General features: G+C 46.4%; 1 protein-coding gene and 1 non-coding gene across 2 annotated transcripts in view; one reads left to right on the top strand and one right to left on the bottom strand.

Annotated features, from left to right (window-relative positions):
* RTN1 (reticulon 1) overlaps window positions 1–18,690 on the top strand; it is a 283,915-nt gene that overhangs the window by 99,375 nt on the left and 165,850 nt on the right. The window lies entirely within an intron of this gene.
* Window positions 17,503–17,663, bottom strand: LOC137533707 (U1 spliceosomal RNA). Its single transcript, XR_011024190.1, has one exon. It is a non-coding gene; the product is annotated as a U1 spliceosomal RNA (small nuclear RNA).

Consider the following 18,690-nt stretch of genomic DNA (forward strand, 5'->3'; position numbering starts at 1 on the left):
TCTTCCCCCCCCCCCTTCCCGCCCCTCCCCCCTCTCCCCCAAACCTTATTCAATTAACTTTTTCTCCTAGGACAGTGATGGCTAACCTTGACACTCCAGCTGTGGTGGAACTACAAGTCCCATGAGGCATTGCAATACTCTGACAGCTCTAAGTATAACTTGGGGAGGCAGAGGCATGATGGGAGTTGTAGTTTTGTCACAGCTGGAGTGCCAAGGTTAGCCATCACTGTCCTAAGAGATCATTTTTCATCTTCTGTTTAAATTAAAATGACTTTTCAGCACTCTGCACTCATGCTCGCTGGTGGCTCACAGTAAACGATGTTTTATTGACAAGGGCCCATATGCAATTAACTTTTTCTCCTGAGTTTTCTCATAGGTGATATTTTCAGACTTGTCAATACTTACTTACATAACACATGTATTGCACTGTCCACATTTTGATTTTAGTGATTTTTCTACAGTAAAAAAAGAGAAAGTCCTTCTTAGCATTTCCCATTTTAACTGTGGCTATTTTGAAGCCAATTCTGATGTAATTTCCTCCCTTACTCTCCTCTGCCTGATTTGCCTGCCCTTCACTATAGAAGGTGCATTGTCTCAGCATGAGAAATATTGGCCAATCAGAGAGGAACAGAGGTGTGGGAGGGAAAACAGGAGGGAAAGAGGCTTGAGTCAATCAGGCTGCATTAGTTAAGTCTGAGGGGAAGTAGAGAAGCAAAAAGGATAACCCAGCATGCCCTGCAACTTCCTTTTTGTGTACCAAACTTTGATTGTACCAAATAAGAGTCAGGGAAACTGGGGAATGATAATTTATCAACAAGAAAAGTAATAGTGATTTTAACTTTTGGATTGTCTGGTTAGCATCCTTATTACTTTGATTTTTGATTTTAGCCCGACAGTTGCTCTTTAAAAGTTATTTTAAAGAGAATATGGAAATTATCTCCTAGGAGATGTATAGGCTTATGCAAATCACAGTACTGGTAGCAGAGAGTCATATGGAAATGATTACATTTTCGGATGTATCTGGTCATGTTACACCCATTTTCACGTGTCCCAACAAGCCTGTGTGGTCTGTGTGCTCTGTCCTGTGCCTGTTCCATCCACTCTTCTCTTCAGAGTAGGGTTGCAACGGTATGAAATTCCACGGTATGATAGACGTTAAAAAAAACGGTATTACGGTATACAGTATTATACAATTATTTGGACCCGGGGGCCTCCCTTACATTAAATAATGTGCCCCCCCCACACACACACACACACCCCAGTGGTAGGTAGGCACAGTATAGGTAGCCAGAGATAGGTGTAGCCAGTAGTAGGTGGCCGCAGCATAGGTAGCCAGGGATAGGTGTAGCCAGTAGTAGGTGGCCACAGCATAGGTAGCTAGGGATAGGTGTAGCCAGTAGTAGGTGGCCACAGCAGAGGTAGCCAGGGATAGGTGTAGCAAGTAGTAATTGGCTGCCGCATAGGTGGCCAGGGATAGGTGTAGCCAGAAGTAGGTGGCCGCAGCAGAGGTAGCCAGGGATAGGTGTAGCCAGTATTAAGTGGCTGCCGCATAGGTGGCCAGGGATAGGTGTAGCCAGTAGTAGGTGGCCACAGCATAGGTAGCCAGGGATAGGTGTAGCCAGTAGTAGGTGGCCACAGCATAGGTAGCCAGGGATAGGTGCAGCCAGTAATAGGTGGCCGCAGCATAGGTAGCCAGGGATAGGTGTAGCCAGTAGTAGGTGGCCGCAGCATAAGTAGACAGGGATAGGTGTAGCCAGTAGTAGTTGGCCGCAGCATAGGTAGACAGGGATAGGTGTAGCCATAAGTGGGTGGCCACAGCATAGGTAGCCAAGGATAGGTGTAGCCAGGATTGGTGCCAGCAGTATAGAGAGTCGGGTAGGTGTAGCCAGGATTGGTGCCAGCAGTATAGAGAGTCGGGTAGGTGTAGCCAGGATTGGTGGCCGCAGTATAGCGAGTCGGGTAGGTGTAGCCAGGATTGGTGCCCGCAGTATAGGTAGCCAGGCATAGCTGTAGCCAGGATTGGTGCCCGCAGTATAGAGAGTCAGGAATAGGTGTAGCCAGGATTGGTGGCCGCAGCACTTGTGAGATGTGTGTGTGTGTGTGTGTGTGTGTGTGTGTGGGCTCATTCACACTAAGGGTTTTTGCCCTTTTTTCAAGCGCAGGCGATTTTCAAAATCGCCCTAAAAATGCTTGTGCAATGAGAGAGAGTTCACAGCTGAGGGGTTCGTTTGCGATCCGCTCAGCAAAGCTGAGCCTGTACCAGTTTTGAGGCAATTTTGCCTCAGTGGAAGGCACAGGAAAAACGCTCACAAAATCGCTTTGTGCAGCAATTGCGTGAGCGTTTTTAAGAATAAATACATTGTATTTATTATTTTCCGGGTCAAAGAGTGCTTCAGGGAGTGAATTACAAAACCGCTCTGGCTTAGAAAAGAGTTTTTACCAGAAATGCAGCGCGCAGTGAAGTGTCGTGAGGGGGGGTGGCGCACAAAATCGCAAAACGCTTTCTTTTTCGATTTTAGGTGTGATGAGGCGTGTGCATATGTGTGTGTGTGTGTGTGTCTGTCTGTTTTCAGCACTACATGGCACACAGCCTGTTTGATGGGTTATTTGGCTGCAAAAGACACATCTATCAAGCTGAGCCACTCGCCCCCTGCAGTACTGCTCAGTTTTGTACCGCACGGGGATAAAGATAACTTGCTAACGGATAAGACACCCTTAATGAACATATTAGCATACCGTTCTTACTCATTAGCACTATGTATAGCAAAAAATGCATTAAATGTGTTCAGCTTCCCTGATCTGTTGGGTATGTGCTACATCTAAAGGCTTCTGCCTGACTGCAGGATACGCCCCGCATCTTCCAGTGCTATCGTCTCTCAAGAGTGCCAGGGCCTCATTGGCCAATAGTAATTATGAGAGGGTGGAGCTTAGTGCAGGATGGAGCAGTGAGTTGGAAGCAGCCAGGGCCTTGTATTTTGTGTGGTCAAGATACAAGGAAGTCTCCAGGTGCACAGAGACCAATTTAAAGTGTATCTGAAGTGACTTGTAGAATGGTGAGATAAACAGGTTTTCATATACTGTAGTACCAACCCTACACTTAACGACCGCCTAACGCCGACAGGCGTCGGCAGGTCGAAGTGGTGTTTTCATGGAAATGGCCACTCGTTCGAGCGCCTTTCCATGTCAGTTCATGGAGGGTGTCTCCGTGAACAGCCTGTGAGCCGCCGATCGCGGCTTGCAGGCGAAATGTAAACATGCGGCGAAGAAATCCCCTGTGTTTACATCATACGGCGCTGCTGTTGCAGCAGCGCCGTAAAGGAGATCGACGATCCTCGGCCTCTGATAGGCCAGGGGTTAGGCCCGGCCCTAGACTTTTTGCCGCCTGAGGCAATTTTCAAAGAAATCGCCGCTGGCGTAGCAGGAAGTGACGTCAGTGGAGCGCACGCTGACCTGGAACGAGGAAGAGGTGAGTAATCCCCGCCCGTTGCCTCTTACAAATAGCTGCAGCCAGCACGGACCTTGTTAAAGCTGGAGGGAAGGGGAGCGGAGGACGGGGGACCCAGGCGAGGGAGGGGGGGGGGTCCGACCCCCCTCCCCGCCGCTAGGCCCAATACCTCCTTCCTGCCCGCTGTCCCCTCCAGCTCGGACGGCCCCCCACACACACGGACGGGCGGGTGCCGCCCCCCCAGAAGTGCCGCCTGAGGCAAAAGTTTCACCCCGCCTCATGGGCGGGCCGGCCCTGCCAGGGGTTGCCGCCGTCTGATAGGCTAAAGCCTATTAGAGGCGGTACAGGACGGATCGCCATCCTGTGCCACCCACACTGAGTAGGAGAGCAAGGGAAGGAGAGGGAGGGGGGAATAGCACTGCGGAGGGGGGCTTTGAGGAGCCCCCCGCCCCTCCCCCGCTTGGGCACACAGTGCGGCCCCCAGCAGGACATCCCCCTAGTGGGGAAAAAAGGGGGGGGGGGAAGTCTGATCGCCCTGCCTAAAACCTGATCTGTGCTGGGGGCTGAAGAGCCCACGCAGCACAGATCTGCCAAAAATCCCCTGGTCCTTAAGTGGTTAAAGAGGAACTGACGTGAAAATAACTTAATTAATAAAATTCCCATTGTAAAATATGTCCTATTTCTGCCACCTTCCCTGATCTCAGCCTGTCTGTCGGTTATCTGCTTTCTGCCACCTTCCCTGACCTTAGCCTGACTACTGGTTATCTGCTTTCTGACACCTTCCCTGATCTCCGCCTGTCTACTTGATATCTGCTTTCTGCCACTTTCCCTGGCTGTGTATTATGTGCTTTCTGCTGCCTCCCCTAGCCTCAGCCTGTCTACTGTTTATCTTTTTGCTACCTTTCCTGACCCCAGCTTATCTACAGGTTATCTACTTTCTGCCACTTTCCCTAACCTTAGCCTGACTACTGGTTATCTTCTTTCTGACACCTTCCCTGATCTCCGCCTGTCTACTTGATATCTGCTTTCTGCCACTTTCCCTGGCTGTGTATTATGTGCTTTCTGCTGCCTTCCCTAGCCTCAGCCTGTCTACTGTTTATCTGCTTTTTGCTACCTACCTGGACCCCAGCTTATCTACAGGTTATTTGCTTTCTGCCACTGTCCCTGACCTTAAGGTCCGTACACACGCCGTACTAAAGGCAACAACGGGTCCGTTGTCACTTCCCGCTGGGCGGGCGTTCCAGCGACAGTCCGGCGTGTGTACAGTCTGTCTGCAGACTGATAAGGCTGTTTCTGAGCGATCCGCCCGGCGGAGTCAGTAGCCTGACTACTGGTTATATTCTTTCTGACACCTTCTCTGATCTCCGCCTGCCTACTGGTTATCTGATTTCTACTGCCTTCCCTGGCCTCAGACTTTCCACTGGTTATCTGCTTTTGTCCACCTTCCCTAACCCCAGCTTATCTACTGGTTATCTGCTTTCTGCTACCCTCCCTGACCTCAGCCTGTCTACTGGTTATTTGCTTTCTGACACCTTCCCTGACGTGAACTGTTCTACGACCAATCTGCCTCACCTAATCTAAAGGGGCCCATACACTCAGCCGATTTTCTGGCCGACCGATCCCGATCGATCGATTGATCGTTTGCAAATCGGTTGGCCAATCGACCGATCGATGGCCGATTTCGATGGATTTCCATCGAACTGGTAGGGTGGAAAATTTAGGTCGATCTGAGGAGATTGCTTATCAGTTTGCATTGGCCTTAATGGAAATCTGATGGCAAAAAAATGCCATCAGATCGAATTTCAATAGATTTCAAACTGAAATCTATTGGAATTCTATCCTGGTAAAAAAATGTTCTAAAAACGCATCAGATAGATCATCAGATACATTTCTTATCTATCTGCTGCCAATCTGACGAGTGTATGGGCACCTTAAGACTTAAAAAAACAACAACACACAATATAATTGACATATACCAGTACGTAATTAATTTTGAGAACAACTGCATAAGAGATGTAGACTAGCTGAAATGTACTCATAACTCGTCGTATATTATAAAGGCCTTTTTATATTCCATATATCATACATCAGATCTACAGATGGCTTCATGTCATGAAAGCCTCCATTTCCAGTCTTTGCAATAAAAGGCATCAGTCATTTTAGTTTACATTGCGAGGTGACATTTGGCAGAATTTAATATCCTGATCCAAGCGCAGCATATTGTATCTGTATTACAGGCACAGAAAGCTATTGTGTTTTCTTTATTGAGATACAAGGCAACCTTTTTTATTATTATTTTTTTCTTCTCCCCAACTTCCAAATCTATTCTCCTATCTGGCTGGAATACTAAACGCCTGCATGATTGTACTTTGTGTATAAATACTCAAGTCCCGTTACAGATTTTAGAAGAAGCCAATCAAATATCTAGTGGCCCATGTTTATGTCACAGCATGTAAAGCTATGCAGAGGCGCCCTGATCCGACTGCCCCAGCCGTTGGCACATTTGTCTCTGCTGACCTGAGGAATCGGGATATGCCTACGAAACGCTTTGTGTTTGTGCCAATAAACTGCTAACTTCTACTTTTTTGTATAATAATTTATACATTTCGAATTCTCCAAATATTTATTCTCGCAGTGCGTTAGGTAAAGGTTCACAAAATCGATAACATTGCCGGTACATAATAAGATCTTGATTTACAGCCAAGTCGCTGCAAGTGATTTTCTTTGTGATTCATTCCATTGCAAATCTCATAAAGGTATTTTTGGCAAGAAGACCAGACGTCCATTGATTACTCAGCACTTCTAAAAGTGACCCTGTAGCAAAAGGAATGTGGAGGCTGTTATATTTATTTCCTTTAAAGGGAACCTGAAGCGAGTAAAATTATGTAAAATAAACACATGACGTAGCTGCAAATGAATATTACATACTAACCTCACCGTCAGTTACTCTCAGAGGCTCACCATTTTCTCCTTACAGTGATCCCTTCCAGTTCTGACAAGATTTTGTCAGAACTGATTGCTGTCAGTTACATATCAGCAGCTGTCAGTTACAACTGAATGTGCAAGGTAATGTCCATGTTTCCCTATGGCTGAAGTGGGAGATATTACAGTTTAACCGTGTGCTGACCAGGAAGCTGTTATCGGGTAATGGCCATTTTAAAATGGGGGGCAGAAAATTCCATTGATCACAGTGGACAAATAGGACGCAGGAGAGGAGAATGAGATTGAGGAGTAGACAACACAGGAGGTAAGTATGACCTGTGTATGGTTATTTTGACTTTATTTTCAGTTCAGGTTCTCTTTAACCTCCTTGGCGGTAATCCAGAGCTACGCTTGGGCTAGCCGCTGGAAGCTCTATGCAGAGTATTGCCGCAGCGGTAGCTTTTACTCACCTCCTGGGCAGGGGCATACCTAGAAAGCCCCGGGCCCACCTGCAAAAAAAAATTCCGCCCCCCTCCCTCTAGGGCCCGCTCAGGGACTTTTTGGGGGCAGGAGGGGTCGCAGCACAAGAGGAGAGCTGTGGTCGCAGATCGGTGGGGAGGGGGGAAATTCCCCTCCCCCCTCCCTCACCTCAGGCACTTCTCTCAGCGCTCCCCTCCTGCAAGCAATCTCCGATCACTAAGTGCTTCATAGAACTTCCTGTTTACACAGGAAGTTCCACAAAGCACTTAGTGATCGGAGACTGGCCAGAAGGAGGTATGTGCTCAGCTTGCCTGCCGCCGCCGCAGCTGCCACAAGCACCACCAATGATTGCTTGCAGGAGGGGAACGCTGAGAGAAGTGCCCGAGGTGAGGGAGGGGGGGGGGGAATTTCCCCCCCTCCCCACCGATCTGCGGCCACAGCTCTCCTCTTATGCTGCGACCCCTCCTGCCCCCAAAAAGTCCCCGAGCGGGCCCTAGTGGGGCCCTGGGCCCAACCGCGACGGCAAGGGTCACATCCCCTATTGTTACGCCAGTGCTCCTGGGGGGATCCAGACGTTAGTAGCCGTTCTCCTTACTGTCCTCCGAGGCTCTGAAACACTCTGGTGAGACTGCAGTCTTTGATCTCTCTAAAGAGTTATAGCACCACCCGGAGGAAGGAGGTAAAATTGCAGCGCTGGAGCCCAGGGAGGTGAGTGAGAGCAGGGGCTGCTGCTGGCATTCTAGCGGCATGATTATTTCCTGATTTTAGGGTCTGAAAAGTTTTATAAAAAGACCCTAAAATCCAGAAATAATCATACCACCAGGGGGGGTAATTAAAGTACACCTGAACTGAGAGGGATATGGAGGTTGCCATATTTATTTCCTTTTTAACAATACCAGTTACTTGGCATCCTGCTGATGTCTTTGACTGCAGTAGTGTCTGAATCACACACCTGAAAATAGCACATGGCTAATCCAGTCAGACTTCAGTGAGAAACCTCTAATCTGTTGGCATGTTCAGGGTCTTTAGCTAAATGTATTAGGGCCCGTTTCCACTAGAGCGAATCCGCATGCGTTCTCTGCATGCGGATTCGCATAACCAATACAAGTGGATGGCCCTGTTTCCACTTGTCAGTTTTTTCCTGCGTTTTTCTGTGCAGGATTTTTCTGCACGGTAGAGCTTGCAGAATTCGCCTGCGTGAGGAATGCAGGCGATTCGCAGGCTATGTATTTAATAGGGAAAACGCACATGCGTTTTTTGCCGTGATTTCGCGTGCGAATTCGCATGAAAAGTAATGTAAATTGAACCAGGCAGTGACATGGTTAAATTCGCATATACCCTGCCTATGCGAAATCGCATGCGAAATCGCGGCAAAAACGCACGCGGAATCGCATCCGCATGCGATTTCGTCAGCGGTGGAGTCCCGGCGATTCGCACCGCACTAGTGGAAACGGGCCCTTAGAGGAAGTAGTTCAACAAGACAGCCAGGCAATTCAATAAATATGTCAGCTTCCATATGCGCCACACTTGGGGAGTGCTTTAAATATTATCATTTAACTGGCTGTTCCGATGCTTTTCCTGGCGTCAGTAGTGTCTGAATCACACAGTTGAAGAAAGCGTGTGGCTCCAGGAATAGAATATAGTTTTAAACTTGGTACTAATATTATAGATTTTATATATAGCAATGACATATTCAGCATACTCTAAATAATTCATATCAGTGACTTTCCCTTAAAGAGAACCCGCGGTGTGTACCTGCAATCAATATTAGGACACAGAGGCACATTCTACATACTATCACTAGCCACTGTGTCCTTATAGTGCGCCCCAGCCCCCCCCCCCCCCCCCCCCCCCGTGCTCTGCTGTCCCCCCTTATAAAAACCACCAGGCACACAGCCCGCTAGTCTGCTGTTAATATTCAGGCTGTCACTCACCGCCGCTCCCCCACCTCCTGTATAGCGCAGCTCCCCGCCTGCGTCCCTTCCCTCCCCGCCTCCGTAAGCCGATTGGAGGAAGCTTTCGCAGGCGGGGAACTGCGCTATAGAGGAGGCGGGGGAGCGGCGGTGAGTGGCAGCCTGAATGTAAACATCCGACTGGCGAAAATCTGTGTGTCGCTAGCCTGGTGGTTTTTATAAGGGGGGACAGCAGAGCACAGGGGTGGGGAGCCTGGGGCACACTATAAGGACACAGAGGCTGGTGATAGTATGTAGAATGTGCCTCTGTGTCCCAAGATTGATTTCAGGAACCCACCTCAGGTTCTCTTTAAAGAGGAACTGTAGTGAAAATATCGTAATGAATAAAATTGCTTATTGTTTACAATATCCAGATTAGTCATAAATTCTGCAATTTATCACTGGTGGTGACATCTTTAGCCCTGCCAGGTGATCTGTACTGAATGTTCGTTACTGAGAGTTCTATGCACAAAGGGAGATATTGCTTGTTTGGCAGTTGGAAAAGACATTATTTCCCACAATGCAACAAGATTCACAGACAGAAAACTGTCAGGACCATGGTCATGACATCACACTCTGGGAGGGGTTTCACCACAATATCAGCTTTACAGACCCCCCTGATGATCTATTTGAGAAAAGACTTCTAGTGAGAAAGGGGGCATCAGCTACTGATTGGAATAAAGTTTAATTCTTGGTTACAGTTCCTCTTTAAAGGAGTCATCAGGCAAAAAATGAGTTTCACTTACCTGGGGCTTCTACCAGCCCCATGCAGCCATCCTGTGCCCTCGTAGTCACTCACTGCTGCTCTGGTCCCCCTCCGTTTACGCATTCCTGCTCGTGCTGGAACATTAACGCATACATTTTTACGCATTACCGGTTCAACGCGTAAAATTTTATGTGTTGAAGCTCTAACGCGTAAAAATGTATGCATTAATGTTCCTGCACCAGCGGGAATGCGTAAAAATTTACGCAATTCGGCCCGCCGACCTAGAGGTCGGCAAAAACTAAACGAGCTGACGGAGAGGGACCAGAGCAGCAGTGAGTGACTACGAGGGCACAGGATGGCTGCATAGGGCTGGTAGAAGCCCCAGGTAAGTGAAACTCATTTTTTTTTTTTTTTGCCTGACGACTCCTTTAAGATGTTGCTGCAATTTTTTATTAACATTTTCCCTGACAAAATATCAAAGGGAAACATCTATTGCAGGATTTGTATCAGCTGTAACAAAGAAATGCTTTTCTTTAAAGGTTATGATGTTGTTGCTTATCTTTCAGGGCAGAGAGGACGTTCTGAGTTCAGGTCTGCTTTAAAGCAAACCTGTAACTTGGCAAAACATTTTTTTTTAGTGGCTGGATAGTGTAATGGTTAAGGGCTCTGCCTCTGACACAGGAGACCTGGGTTCAAATCTCGGCTCTGCCTGTTCAGTAAGCCAGCACCTATTCAGTAAGGAGTTTCTTGGGCAAGTCTCCTTAACACAGCTACTGCCTACTGAGTGCGCTCTAGTGGCTGCCTCGCAGTGCTTTGAGTCCGACAGGAGAAAGGCGCTATACAAATACTGCAATTATTACTTACCTAAGTAGACGGTACCTTCTGGATGGTCCATAGGCTTCCCCTGCCCTCCTCGATCCCTCTGGCAGAGTTTTGCCATTTAAAATGATCATTCATGATTGTTTTGGCTGACAGTCTGTTGGCTCAGCTGAGCCGCATGTATTTTCCTATGAAGAGGGAGTGGAAGGAGATGCAGGAATCTCTCCCTTAGTCCTTGTTTCCACTTGTGCGTGGCATGGGTCTAGTGAGACGCGATGCCGGCACAGCTGTGCCCTGTCACGCAGCCGTATCCCTCTAGCCGCGCTATGCACGGCTACGGGATTCGGATAGCGGCGCTCAAACCTATTGCTTGACCCACTGAGTTGTGCTCCCATTTTTGCCTGAAGAAGCGGGGTCACGCCCGCGAAACGCGTTGCATTTGTGGAGTTGAATAAATTATTTGACAATTCTGTTTTATTGAGACTCAAGTGAGTTTTCTTTTTTTTTTGTAAGAGGGAGGTGAGTCCACCTTAACATCCACCTCTCCTTTTAAGCGGTTTTTAAAACGTTTTACTCTACTCTGGCGCCTCTGTATACCGAGTTTTTGCTGATCTTCTAGTCCACCCTGGGTGGAGGGGTGTATCCCCATCTACTATCTACAGAGAGCGACTTCTTAACCTGAGTGGGGTCAGGTCCTAATGCTCCCCACCTGCATTTAAAGTGGTTGCCTATGGGTAACCCGTGTTTGTGAGTGTATATATATATATATATATATATATATATATATATATATACACATAAAATTGTATTGAACTCTTCATTTTACCTGACAATACTGCACCATATTGGGCTCTCGATTCCTTTCTTGTTTTTGCATTATGTTTGGCCCTCTCTAGACCTCCAGGGAAGCCATATTGGAGAGTAAGCCCTAGATAACCAAGGAAGCCATATGGGGAGGGGGACAGCACTAGATACCAGGGAACTGTATAGATGAGGGAGGACCACTAAACATCAGGGAACGGTATAGGGGATGGATGGAGGGGGCTATTAGACACCAGGGAACTTTATAAGGAAGGGAGGTGGCCACTAGACATTGAGGTTGGCCCATGACTTGGTCCCAGAGCTCAATTTCGGCCCACTTTGTATTTGAGTTTGACAATCCTGGTGTAGGGCGACATTACTCTGGTGTCTGTAGACGGCTTTAGGATTTGGCTGCACGGTGTGGTCTGGCGGTGATGAGCTCAGGAACTTTCTGTAATGCAGTAATAATATGTGACTGCTGTGTTGTTCCGCTGATGCTGCGCTGTGCAAACACTTATTGCTTTCCCTTTTATGAAAGGTCAGCTGTAAAAATGCGAAGTGCTTTGATGGGACTTGTGGTAACGCTTTTATAAGCTTCCTCTGAATGGAGAGGCTTCCGCAAGTCAGCCTGGAACAGTTCATGCCAGTTTTGTCAGTTCCTTCAGGAACGTCTATTAATAAGACCTGTAAATAATTTAAATCCCCAGCTAAGGAGCAGTTGTTGTATGTGCATTCAATAGAACTTTATTTAAAGAGACTCTGTACTTAAAAAAATGCCCCTAGGAGGTACTTACCTCGGGAGGGGGAAGCCTCTGAATCCTATCAAGTCTTCCCCCATCCTCATCTGTCCCACAGCGGTCTCTCTCTGCCCCTCGGAAGGCACAGCCGACAGTTTGTCAGGCTGTACAATATTCACCTTCTCTGGCTCCAGCGGGTGGCGCTGTTGCGGCTCTCGTCCTGGAAATAGACGGAAATAGCCGATCCCAGTTGGGTCCATTCTACTGCGCAGGCGTCTTGCTCTTGTGCAGTAGAGCAGACCTGTCTGGGATCAGCTACTTATGTCTATTTCCTAAATGAGAGCCGAAACTGCACCTGCGATGGAGCCGGGAAGGTAAATATTTGCATGGCCGCTGTTTGTGGACATGTAGCGAGACCACCATGGGACAGAGGAGGACGGGGAAGCCTCGATAGGATCCCGAGGTGAGTACCCCCCAGGGGCATTTTTTTTTTAGTACAGATTTTCTTTAAGGAGAAACTCCAACCAAGAATTTAACTTTATCCCAATCAGTAGCTGATACCCCCTTTTACATGAGAAATCTATTGCTTTTCACAAACAGACCATCAGGGGGCACTGTATGACTGATATTGTGGTGAAACCCCTCCCACAAGAAGCTCTGAGGACCGAGGTACTGTTGGCAGTTTCCTGTCTGGGAACCTTGCTGCATTGTGGGAAATAGCTGTTTACAGCTGTCTCCAACTGCCAAAACAGCTAGCAGCAGCTACATAACCTGCCCACAGTAAAAATGTCACCATGTAATAAATGTCAGAATGTAAATCAGGGAGAGGAAAGCTTTTACAATGGGCAAACACTGACTAAATCATTTATACATAATTATTGTAAAAATGAAGCACTTTTTTTATGACTTTATTTTCACTGGAGTTCCTCTTTAAAAGGATGCAGTTTTTTTGTGTGAAAAAAATGTAGCTTTTGCATGACAAGTAAAACATCAGCAGAATCCATACAGCCATATGCTCACCCTCGTCTGCCCTCTATCTGCTCCCTGTAACCCATACAGATGCATTAAGGTAAAATGGAGCCCCAGGCAAGAGAACAGCTCTATAATTCCTGGGTGTGCTTTTATAGAGATGAGGAATGCACATGGGCTTAAAGCAAACCTTAAGTGGAAAAAAAACCTCATGATATAATGAATTGCATTTGTAGTATGGAAAATGAATACAACATTAGTAGCAAAGAAAAGTCTCATATTTTTATTTTCAGTTACAGTATATAGCTTTTTTATAGCTATAGCTATATACTGATAGTATGTCAGCCATACTATCTCAGAAAAAAAAAACCACATATATAAGTAGTCAAATACTTGCTCTACTTGCATAACATATCTATTTCACTGTCCACATTTTGATTTTAGTGATTTTTCTACAGTAAAAAAAGAGAAAATCCTTTTTAGCATTTCCCATTTTAACTGTGGCTATTTTGAAGCCAATCCTGATGTGATTTCCTCCCTTACTCTCCTCTGCATGATTGTGTATGCATTGCCTGCCCTTCACTATAGAAAGTGCATTGTCTCAGCATGAGAAATATTGGACTATCAGAGAGGAACAGAGGTGTGGGAGTGGAAAACAGGAGGGAAAGAGGCTTCAGCCAATCAGGCTGCATTAGTTAAGTCTGAGGGGAAAGTAGAGAAGCAAAAAAAGACAACCCAGCATGCCCTGCAACTTCCTTTGTGCGGCAGATGTACCAAATAAGAGTCAGGTAAACAGGGGAATGATCATTTATCAACAAGAAAAGTAATAGTGATTTTAACTTTTGGATTGCCTGGTTAGCATCCTTGTTACGTAAGATAAAAAAATAAAAAAATGATTTTTTTATTTTATCCCTGACAGTTACACTTTAGTAACATTCTGTCACAGTTGCAGTTTTAAAAGCACACTCTGTCTTTTAATGGACAACTGTAAAGAGAGGTATATGGAGGCTGCCATATTTATTTCCTTTTAAACAATACCAGTTGCCAGGCAGTTCTGGTGATCCTCTGCCTGTAATATTTTTAGCCATAGACCCTGAACAAGCATGCAGCAGATCAGGTGTTGCTGACACTATTGTCAGATCTGACAAGATTAGCTGCATGCTTGTTTCTGGTGTTATTCAGACACTACTGCAGACAAATAGACCAGCAGGGCTGCCGGGCAACTGGTATTATTTAAAAGGAAATAAATATGGCAGCCTCCATATCCCTCTAGTTACATTTGTCCTTCAATCTATATAAGAAATAAGTACCCTTTGAACTTTCCTGCAATAAAACCTTATCTTAAGTTGTGCCTCACTGTTTCTTGGCTGTTTAAAGTAGTTGTCAGCCAAATACTGCTGCCCCAAGATTTACTTACCTAGAGCTTCCTCCAGCTACTTGCATCCAACATGTCGCTCGCAGCACCTCTGCTCGCAGACGCCGACCCGGGGTCCCTGCCGGGGCAGAGGCCGACCTTGAGGTCATCCTCTACTGTGCCTGCGCGAGTGCGCTGTCAATCAAGTCCACGTTGTACGCAGTGTGCTGCGCAGGCGCAGTAGAGGAGGTCGGCTTCTGCATCGGCAGGAACCCCGGGCCGGAGTCTGCTAGCAGAGATGCTGCGTGGGACATGTTGGGTGCAAGGAGCTGGAGGAAGCCCTAGGTAAGTATATCATGGGGCAGCAGTATCTGGCTGATGTTTCCTTAAGTGCTTCAGAAAACTGGACTGAATTTGACACCGGCGGTCGAATAGCTCACAGAAGCTCTTTTGCATAGATAATTGAAGTTTTTATTAACTCTTCCTGCACTGGAAATTAACATGAGACTCTTTTTATGCTACTGATGTTCTATTTCTTAGCTGTACTACACATACAATTCAAAATCTAATAAATGCATTATCATTTCAGATATGCTTTAAAGTATACTTGAATTGAATGTGATACCTAGGTACACATGCTAGCAAGCCAACTTAAAGGGAACCTGACATGGGCCTTGTGGGTGTATTGAGGCTTTCCTGGGGCTTCCTCCAGCCCCATTAGGTGCGTGGGGGCCCTCGCCACCCTCCCAGACCGCTCCGCTCTCTTATAAATCCCCCTGGTAATCCGGCTCCATATCCCTCTCACCTAGGAGGTCCTTTAAGTTAGGAGCCTGTTCCATATTAATACTATTGCTGCCTTTTTAAAGGGTGTGAAAGGAATCCAGAGACGAGTAATAGTTAAAGTTTTATACATACCTGGGGTTTCCTTCAGCCCCATCTGCATGGATCGCTCCCACGCCGCCGTCCTCCGCTTTCTCCACCTCCGGCACAGGGTCCCGTAACTTCAGCCACTCGCGGCCAGTCTGAGTGTGTGCAGTGTGCTCTCTCCGTCTCTCCAGCAGAGAATAGTACCGCGCAGGCTCAGACTGGCTGCGACTGGCCAAAGTTACGGGATCCAGAGCTGAAGAAGGCGGAGGATGGCGGCGTGGGAGCAATCCGTGCAGATGGGGCTGGAGGAAGCCCCAGGTATGTATAGAAACTTTAAGTATTACTCCGATACCTGCGGGGGGCATTGGCTAGGAGCCTGGCTGCCACATTCTGTACAAGTTGTAAGGGGCACAGAACTTTATCCAGGGATCCGATGAATACGGCTTGGCAGTAGTCCAGGCGGGAGGATACAAATGCATGAATCAGGGCAGGTAGGTCACCAGCTGGGTTAAGGTGTTGAAAGGTCAACCTAGGGGACATGTGACATGATGAGATAGACGTGTATGTACAGTGCCTAGCACACAAATAACTATGCTGTGTTCCTTTTTTCCTTTCTCTGCCTGAAAGAGTGAAATATCAGGTGTGAAAGTGACAGTTTCTATTTGGGTCGGGACCAGGTCGGACGGGGTCAGACTATAGCATAACCCTCACTGATAAGTAATTACAGCCATATAATACTTTCCTGTCAGTAAATTGCTTCCTGTAGCAGGAAAGAGATAAAGAGTCAATAATTCATAGAGTTGAGCACAAGCATACTGTAATGAAGGTGTCATTGAGCAGAGACAATACCACAGTTAAAACTTAAAAACTAGATTCAAATATAAAATAAAACTGAGATATCTAAAAGGTCATTTTTTTTTTGGAGAAGGAGGATAGATACAATTGTTTTTCTCATTAGTTTATTTTCACCTGGGATGTCCTTTAATTCTCGTTATATTCCTCAGATAGGAGAATGAGGATTTGATGATAGCTGACACCTGCTGTCTGAGTGTTAGCTCTCCATCCAGGATCACCCCCATGTTTCGCACATACTGTAATCTTTATACTGCACAGCATCTCCCCCAATTGCTACTTTAAAGTGTGTGTGGGGGGGTTGGACTTTATTATGGTTGGGCCGCCAACCACCAATAGATGGATCCATTGAGAGAGGAACTCCCCTTTTTAATTCTAGCGGGTGTTTCACAATTATTCACACCTTCCCCAATAGATCAACCGCACCTCCCCCCCCCCCCCTCCTCCTCCACCACCTCTGTTGCTACTGTAGCTATTTGTTATTGTTTATTACTCGTCCTCCAAAAATGAATTACAGTTTACCAGGCAATTCTGCATTGAGAATCCATCTCCCCTGAACACTTCCCTATGTTTATGTTCTGTTATTATCTTCTGAATGAGTGGCGCTCGTGAACTATAATTTAGTATAACCCTATAATCAGACTCTGCTTCCTTTTCTGCAATAACTTTTTTTGCAGAATAACTGTTTCCTGTCCACTCTTCATGCTTCTTGTCTGACATGTTGTGAATATCATTTTTCTACTGTCTAATTGCGGCCACTTTATCATACTGTACTACTCTTTCTCTGTACAGTCCCTGAAGAACTGGTCTTTTGGTACTTTATTTACTAAAAATGGTTTAAAAGTTATGTAAGCACACACATAGTGCCTGTAACAAATTTTTCAGCCTTATTTCTTCTATCCTATAAGTTCCTATGCCTGTTCTAATATGGTCTGGATTACTGCAGCCTTTTCTAGTTGCACTGTCTCTGTAATATATCTAATCTTCTTTTCTTTGTCAAGCCTTGTCGACCCAGAGAGGAATGCACTGCCTCTGCTGTGATAGGGAGACGTTATGCACGCCCCCTACAGGCACTATGTGTGTGCTTTGTTTATTTCTCACAAACAGGTCTCTGCTCTAAATTTGAGCTTGTCTGAGGGGGGAGGGAGCTGCCCATGCTGAGAAACTGTGAGAATCCCTGACTGGAGTGCAGAAAATTCACTATGTAATAAAAACTTGTAGTATACTGTAACATTATATATATACATCACTTCCTGGTTAGCGGCCAAGTTTTTTGTTTTTAAACACTGCCTAAAACTGGTGATTAAAAGCCAGGATCACAGAGGGGAGCGGCGGAAACGGGAAAGAGGGATCCAGGAGATCACAGTGACTCGATTGGTATGTTTTTTATTGTACAAATCGGACAGTACAGATCCTCTTTAGCTATTATAAAAGTTAGTTAACTATTTCCGCATCAATGAATACCATTGCCCAATTTGCACTGATTTAATATTCCGCTGCCCCTAGAAATCGAATACTGTTTTTTGCAAGTGCCTGTGGCTGTGCACGAGTAATATACACACACTGAGTTCTGACCTGCACATGCCAACTTAAATAAAATGGTGCCCAAAGAAAAGAAGATGGGCACCCTAAATTATGCAGTCGAGTTTCCTGCATTTGGGGAAATAGCAGGGATCAACCTGCCCAGGGTGCAAAGGATGGGCCTCACCCTGGGAGAACCACCTTTGTGATCGTGCTATCTCCCCTGCCAGGTAAGTACAGGCAGTACGGTGGCATAGTGGGTATCACTCTCACCTTGCAGTGCTGGCTTCCAGGTTCAAATCCCAGCCAGGGCACTAGCTGCATGGAGTTTGTATATTGTCTGCGTGGGTTTCCTTCCTCCCAAATACAGATAAGTTTATGGACTTCTCCCTAAAATTGGCGTACTGGCGCCAGGGATTTTTGGTGCAACATAAATTCAGGGGATGGGGGGTCAAATACTATTCCCCCTCCGAGTCGTTGCAACTCGCCGGATACCCAAGCTACCCCATGCGCTGGGCGTGGACTATAACATAACATTACTGCTATAGCCCCGCCAAGACAAGACAAATAACATTTATATTGCGCATTTCTCCGGGTGGACTCAAAGTGCCAGAGCTGCAGCCACTAGGGCGCGCTCTATAGGCAGTAGCAGTGTTAGGGAGACTTGCCTAAGGTCTCCTACTGAATTAGGTGCTGGTTTACTGAACAGGCAGAGCCGAGATTCGAACCCAGGTCTCCTGTGTCAGAGGCAGAGCCCTTAACCATTACACCATCCAGCCACTAGCACAGCTTTGGCGCTGTGTGGCCACACAGCAGGCGCCGAAAAGTTCTGCTTTGTAAAATTGTCCCTAGACCACGATACATACATTACACGATACAGACGAAGACATATTACTATAGCAGGGGATTAGATTGTGAGCCCCTCTGAGGGCGCTATATAAATACTAAATAATGGTAATAAACATTAATAACAATTTTGAATTGTGCATATTTAGTTCAAATGGGCTTCTTCGCGGCCCTGGTGAACTTCTGGGACACCATGAAAAAAATGAAGGCTACAAGCAGCAGTAAGAGGTTTCGTACCTACTGCTTTATTCCACAAATTATTTTTATTTTTTCATTCAGTAAGTGCTTGGGGGGGGGGGGGCACGGGCTGCATATGCCAGGGTCAGCTCATCTAAATCGCAACACTCCATGTCGCATTACATCTTCTTTCACTTCTGCCTTTAGGATGTTTTCTCCTTTCAATTTTAGTTCCCTCTAAT

Source organism: Hyperolius riggenbachi, chromosome 9 (assembly GCF_040937935.1).
Source record: "Hyperolius riggenbachi isolate aHypRig1 chromosome 9, aHypRig1.pri, whole genome shotgun sequence".
NCBI classification, from domain to species: domain Eukaryota; kingdom Metazoa; phylum Chordata; class Amphibia; order Anura; family Hyperoliidae; genus Hyperolius; species Hyperolius riggenbachi.